The sequence below is a fragment of the Pinus tabuliformis genome, chromosome 2_2, assembly GCF_031772625.1.
Source record: "Pinus tabuliformis cultivar Carrire ecotype Pingquan chromosome 2_2, CPIR1, whole genome shotgun sequence".
Lineage (NCBI taxonomy): Eukaryota > Viridiplantae > Streptophyta > Pinopsida > Pinales > Pinaceae > Pinus > Pinus tabuliformis.
The window spans coordinates 646,803,434-646,810,961 of NC_142300.1; the positions used below are offsets into that span (position 1 = coordinate 646,803,434).

General features: G+C 35.2%; 2 pseudogenes; both read left to right on the top strand.

Annotated features, from left to right (window-relative positions):
* Positions 1 to 1,665: 1,665 nt before the first annotated feature.
* Positions 1,666 to 2,858, top strand: LOC149194285 (acetyl-CoA carboxylase 1 pseudogene; annotated as a pseudogene).
* Positions 2,859 to 3,945: 1,087 nt separating this feature from the next.
* Positions 3,946 to 5,706, top strand: LOC149194286 (acetyl-CoA carboxylase 1 pseudogene; annotated as a pseudogene).
* The last annotated feature ends 1,822 nt before the right edge of the window (positions 5,707 to 7,528 follow it).

Genomic DNA, 7,528 nt, shown 5'->3' on the forward strand with positions numbered 1-7,528 from the left:
ATTGTATGTAGATGACATGCTTGTTGCAGGTTCTAACATGCAGGAAATAAATGTGTTCAACAGGAAATTGGCAAACTCATTTTGAATGAAGGATTTGGGTGCTGCAAAACAAATCCTTGGTATGAGAATAGCTAGAGACAGGAAGAATCGCAAATTAATATTATCTCAAAGTGAGTACATAGAAAATGTGTTGAAAAGGTTTATTATGCAGAATGGAAGACCAATTAGTATACCTTTGGCTAGCCATTTCAAATTAAATAAGGAGGAGTTTCTTAAGACTCAGGAAGAAATGGCTCATATGTCTAAGTTTCATATGCATCAGCAATTGGAAACCTAATGTATGCAATGGTCTGCACAAGGCCTGATATTGCACATGCAGTGGGAGTTGTAAGCAGGTACATGAACAATCCATGAAAATAACATTGGATGGTGATGAAGTGGATTCTTAGGTATTTGAGAGGTACCACAAATCAAGAATTATGCTTTGGTGGTTCAAACATTGCTCTACAGGGATATGTTGATGCAGATATGTTAGGTGATAGAGATAACAAGACGAGCACAATAGGGTATGTGTTTACTGTAGGTGGAACAACTATCAGTTTGGTCTCAAAACTGCAAAGTGTTGTTGCACTCTCAACAACAAAAGCAAAGTATGTTGCTGCTACAGATGCTAGTAAAGAAATGATTTGGTTACAAAGGTTTTTGGATGAATTGGGTAAGAAGCAGGAGTTGGGCAGGTTATACAATGACAGCCAAAGTGCCATACATCTTGCAAAGAACTCTTAATTTCATTCCAAGACTAAGCATATATAACTCAAGTACCATTTCGTATGGTCAGTGTTGGAAGATGGACAGTTGAAGCTGGAAAAGATACACACTAGCCAGAATCCTGCGCATATGTTAATAAAAGTTGTAACCATGGATAAACTGAGAATCTGCTCAGTTTCAATTGGTCTTCAAGTATGATGAAGAAGATAAGAAACAGCCAGGTCCAAAGTGGATTCATTTTCCAAAAAATGAAGCAGCAATGGAGTTGCTATAATCAGTCTCCAAGTGGAAGATTGTTGGGTGTGGAGCCTGATTATCTTATATATTCAAAGGTATTGCCACATTAGACCCTAGTTCAAAATGGGGTGGCAACACCGCTTGTAAAATATTCACTACAGGGGGGGTCCAGGGGGGGTGGCTGCGACCTTTTGGGAGCCCCTCCTAGTGGTGGGATCGAGGGTAGCGCCCCCGAAGCTAAGAATAGATCTAAAATTGCCTTATAAAATGTTGTAATTTTATAGTCAATCTGGGTCGTTCATTAGGCGGAGATCTGACGGTAGAAGTTAAGTTTAATTTAGGGTTTTTTCCCCTAGAAAGCAACCCCTTGCTATATATGAGGGAATTGTATTGCGTCTATGTAGATCTGTATTTTGAGTGAAGAAAAAAGAGGAGATTGAGAGCGAAGAGGGAGTTACTACAAATCTGCTGTAGGTTGTATCTCTTCAGTTTGTTGGATAATATAATAAAAGAATGACTGGTTGTTTCTCTGTGGATGTAGCCCAAACTGGGTGATCAACTTATATCTGTGTCTCTCTTGTTTTATGCATTTTCTGCGTTTATATTTTTGCAATATTTTATGTGTTCCATTACTCTGTAATATATAATTTTCTAACAACTCCCAACTCTGGTGCAAGAATTGGAGCAGCAACAAAAGTAAAAGCTTGCTTTAAAGTTGGATGGTTTGATGAGTTGTCTTTGAACTATGGGTTTCAGTATGTTTATCTAACTCCACAAGACTATAAGCTCATTGGTTTGACTGTAATAGCACATGAGCTAAATCTAGAATTTGGTGAAATCAAATGGATTATCTATGACATCATTGGTAAGGAAGATGGACTTCGAGTGGAAATTTATCCAGTATTGGAGCAATTGCACGCGCTTATTCAAGGGCATATTAGGAAACTTTCACATCGACATATGTAACATGCATCATAGTTGGTTGGTGCATACCTTTCGAGGTTGGGAATGCGTTGCATTCAGCACCTTGATCAACCTATAATTTTCATTGGATACTCAGCTCCAAAGAAGATTCTTGGATGGGAAGTGCATAACCTCATATGCAATTAGGAGGCCCAAAAATGATGGCAACAAATTGTGTTGTTAATATAATTGTATCTGATGTTTTAGAAGGTGTCTTAGCCATATTGAACTGGCTTAGCTATATTCCTCCATATACAGGAAGACCTGTTCCTATTTTGAATCCTATATATGCTCCCAATATACTAGTTGAATATTCTCCAGAGAATTCATGTGATCCTTGCTCAACTATTAATGGTGTAGAAGATAATGGTGGGTGGATTGGTGGCATCTTTGACAAAGAGTGCTTCAAAGAGACATTAAAAGCGTGGGAAAAAACATTGGTTACTGGGTGAGATAAGCTTGGCAGAATGCATGTCGGTGTTATTTCTTTTGAGACCCAAACAATGATGTCGGTGATTCCTGTAGACCTCGGTCAACATTCTACTGAGAGAGTAGTACGTCAACTAGGCTAGGTCCAATTTTTATATTTAGCATGTAAAACAACACAAAACCTACTAGATTGTAACAAGGAAGAGCTTCCTCTATTTATCTTGGAGAACCGGAGAGGGTTCTATATTGGTCAAAGGGATATTTTTGAAGGAATTCTTCAATTTGGATCTAGCTTTGTGGAGAATATATGCACATACAAGCAACCTGTGTTTGTATGGTCCACCATTAACATTAGTTGTATAGTTCCACATAGAACCTGTATTTTCATGTTTGGAACATTCAATCAAACTAATATGGACCCAAAATTGGTGGACCTCGACGGTTTTGCCAAAATCCGTTAGGTTTTGATAATGTTGTGCTAAACATTAATATAATGGGAGAAAACTACATCACAAAATTTAATCATTCGAGTCCTCATTCAGGTCATCCACCTACAACTCCAAGTTCAAACTCTCCATATTTTACTTAAACTTGTCTAGAAACATTTTTTGATCCCTGAACCAAACATATTTATAGATCCTAAGTAAACACATTTTAAATTAACCCTTTTGGATCCCAAATATCATAGATTTTTATTTCTTCTATTAGGTCCATTAAGTAGATATACCTTTGATTTGAAATTACTCAATTTATGTTTTGAGGTAATAAGTAGTTCAACAAATCTTGTTTAGAATATTTAGTCTAGTATATTTGGTTTTTCTCATGATTTAGCTTCTTTTGATAACATCACTATCACTACTATCATTTATAATTTGTAGATAGGTAAGGTTCAAAGCATTGGAAGTAACCTTCATCCTCAAAATTGTCTCTTTCTTTTTCCTTCTTTGAGGCTTTTCCCAAGTTGCATGCCTAAGTATAATTGAGGAGAATGGGCAGCACTGCCTTGACCCTCTTATTGTTTTAAACTTTGAAGAAACATGTTGGAAAAAACTTAACAAGAGTTGTAATATTTACCCATTCCTCCATTATTGATTTTGTTTTTAACTTCAATATAGATAGGAATTCCTAATTGATGTTACCAAAGTCCTTAGCCATATCTAGCTCAGATTTATAAGAAGAGTAAGCCTCTTCTTGGTATTTCTCAAAAGGATTTTCCCTGGGGAAGTTATGTGGTTATCTCTTGCCCATTATCTACTTTTCATGGGTGAAACACTTTTTCTGAAAATAGTCCCATTAAAACATTTTACAATTTGTTGGTCCATACCTTTGTTTCTAGTAATTAGAAAGCTATTATATTCAAATAATGGAGAAATAGTTTGCAAAGATTAGGAAGAAGTGGGTTTTCCACTGAAGGTGTTTGGATATCATCTGATAAATAAGAATGTGAATTGCTTCTCCTTTCCAAAAGCACCATCAAATAGGATATGCCACAAACAGTTTATATAATTATCCTCATGAATAAAGGTTACACGAAACCAATGGCATTGGATGCCTTCATGGCCAGTTTTTCTACTAAGGTATAGGTTGTTAAGCACTTTTGATTTATAACTTGTATCATGAAAAATGAAAGTTCTTTCAGTATCTTTCTTGGTCTGTGTAAAATCTTGGTCTGGGTCATGGTTTGGGTGAAATCTTTGATAAGAGTTTTAGAAGAATTAGAGTAGCATGACTATGACGCCTGTCCAAATTAAAATGGAAAATGCAGGTTTGGCACAATAGAATATGCCTTTTTTGCATTTGTGACTAATCTTGCATGTCAAAATAAATTGCCTTTGATATTTTTGGCTACCAACTCTAGTGCAAGAATTGGAGTGGCAGCAGAAGTCAAAGATTGCTTTAAAGTTGGATGGTTTGAAGAGTTGTCTCCAAATTGCGGGTTTGAATATCTTTATCTCACTCCACAAGACTATAAGCTCATTGGTCTGACTGTAATAACACATGAGCTAAATCTATAATCTGGTGAAATCAAACAGATTATCTATGACATCATTGCTAAGGAAGATGTACTTGGCACGGACAATTTATCAGGAAGTGGATAAATTGTAGGTGCTTATTCAAGGGCATATTAGGAAACATTCACATTGACATATGTAACATGTAGAACAATTGGTATTGGTGTATATCTTGGGAGGTTAGGAATGCACCGTATTTCAACGCCTTGATCAACCTATAATTTTTACTGGATACTCAGCTCTAAATAAGCTTCTTGGATGGGAAGTGCATAGCCTCATATGCAATTAGGAGGCCCAAAAATCATGGCAACAAATGGTGTTGTTCATCTAACTGTATTTGATGATTTGGAAGTTGTCTTATCCATCTTGAAGTGGCTTAGCTATATTACTCCATATATAGGAGGACCTCTTCATATTGTGAAGCCTGTAGATCCTCCAGATAGACTAGTTGAATATGCTCCATAGAATTCGTGTAATCCTTGCGCAACTATTCGTGGTGTAGAAGATAATGGTATGTGGCTTGGTGGCCTCTTTGACAAAGAGTGCTTCACAAAGACATTAGAAGCGTGGGAAAAAACAATGGTTACTGGGTGAGCAAAGCTTGAGGGCATCCCTGTGGGTTTTATTGTTGTTGAGACCCAAATAGTGATGCGGGTGATTCCTGCAGACCCTGGTCAACTTGATTATGCTAAGAGTGTAGTACCTCAAGTAGGCCATGTCCAATTTCTATATTTAGCATGTAAAACAATACAAACCCCACTAGATTTTAACACGGAAGATCTTCCTCTGTTTTATATTGGTGAACCTAATAGGGTTCTCTATCGGTAAAAGGGATCTTTTTGAAGGAATTCTTCAAGTCGGATCTACCATAGTGGAGAATCTTTGCATATACAAGCAACTTGTGTTTGTTTACATACCAAAAATAGGAGAACTATGGGGAGGATCATGGATGGTAGTTGATAGAAAGATTAATTCAGATGAAGTTGAAATGTATGAAGAAACAACAACAAAAGGTGGTGTACTAGAACTAGAGGGAATGAATGGAATCAAATTTTGTACAAAAGATCTGCTTGAATGCATGCATAGGTTTGACCCGAATCTCATTTCACTTATGATTAAGTTACATGAAGCCAAGGATGATCATCCCTGGGCTGAAATAATACGACAACAAATTAAATCTTGGGAAAAATAGATGCTTCCTTTTTATAACTAGATTTCCATTAGATTCGTGGATTTGCATGACACATCCTTCAAATTCATGGAGTTGCATGACATGTCCTTCTCCAAATGTTCTTAATATAACTCTTGTGGACTTTCCTTGTATAACAAAGGTTCCAGTGGGTGATCAACTTTATGATATTGAAGCCCAGATTAGAGAAATGATTTTTTCATACATCAGGCATGAAACATGCATAATTCTAGAAGTTTCACTTGAAAATGAAAATTTGTCAAATTTTGATGCCCTTCATTTGGAAATAATTGTTCATCCTAATGGTAAGTATATTTTTAGGGCATTTGAGATGGAAATTGGGATATGAGTTTAGTTGTTTCCATTTTGACATCTAAGCTTTCATGGATGTTTTAGATGTTTCTTGGAAAAAAATACCCATTATTATATTTTTATTAAATTGGGATATTCTAATATTTTAACATAAATCTTCATGGCAGAGCACCAACCTATAGGTGTGTTTACAAAGATAAAATTGCTACAAAAATTAATTGAAGATATTATAGTATTGTAATGCTTTTGTATGGAGTTGTGAAAGTGATGTGATTTTAATGTATTTTTCCAGCTAGATATTATGGATCGAGGAACTGATGCAACTAATTTCCTTTTGGGAAGTGTAATCCCCCTATGCCTGGATTATATTGTGGTTGTCAATAATTTTCAAACATCTCATTTTTTTCTAGAAACTAACTTTTTTAATTTTTAGGATTACACACCTTCACTCATACATAATATGCTTCAGAAATTTTGTATAAAGACACTGTTAACCTATGTAGTGAATTATCTACAACTTTAACTCTCTCCTATTTATTTTGGTCTAGATAATAGTCATTTAACTATTCTAGCTCTATTTCCTTTTCATTTGTCACATATGATATTCCTTTTCCCATAACCTCATATAAGGTTGGGAATCACAAGAACCTAACTTGCAAAAAGTGCACTATTGGCACAAACACAAACACAAATTGGAAGGTTGGTAGAACAGGTAATGAATGTGAAGAATTTAACCAACATGATTTAAGTTGAGGAAGTGATATATTTGTTATTGATTAACTTGGTGAAAAAGTATTTAATGTGGATTAATAGTATGAGTAACAAGGTAGATCAAATCATTTAAGGCATGATCGATAAAATTTCCAGTATTCTAAAAAACCTAAATGTTCTGCTTGTGTCATTAAACTTGACATGAAAATTGTTACTGAATTTTATAGTGTGGCAAAGACTTGAGAGGGAAAATCATGAAATTTTCAGGAATTAATACATATGGTTGAAAGTAAAAGAGAAGATCTTGTTATTCAACCATTTTCTTGAAAAACAACACCACCTCATAGTGATGGAAAGGGCACTAGGTAACCTCCTATCTCTATTTATTTACAAAGTAGAGGCACCAAGACTTGAGCTTAATAAGTACTTAACCATCCTTAATTATGTTCAATTTTTCCATACTTGAACATATGAATTTTGTAAAGCATTTGATGTGTGCAACCAGGATTTGGCATGGAACTAGCTTTTCATAATTGTTTAGTTGTTGCATTCAGTTTATTTTTCACAAAATTTTAATGATATAGAAACTAATGTGTTGAGAATATTATTGAAAGAGTGTACTCATACTTACAATATATTCAACAACCACAACTTCAAACAAGAAAGAAACATTATGTTGTCTCTAGTGGGCTCTCTACTCAACTTACACACCAGATCACACATTTTTCACTTGACAATTTTGGAAAGTAAGATTTCAAAGCTAGCTTATATTCTCCTTGTTAGTATGTACATGTTTTTGTGATCCAATGCATTTTATGCCTTACATTTGAAGAAACCAATCGAAAAATGACCCAATTGTTTACATCATCTAGGTTGAAAGCATCATGGAAATGCTTGTGTTCATGCA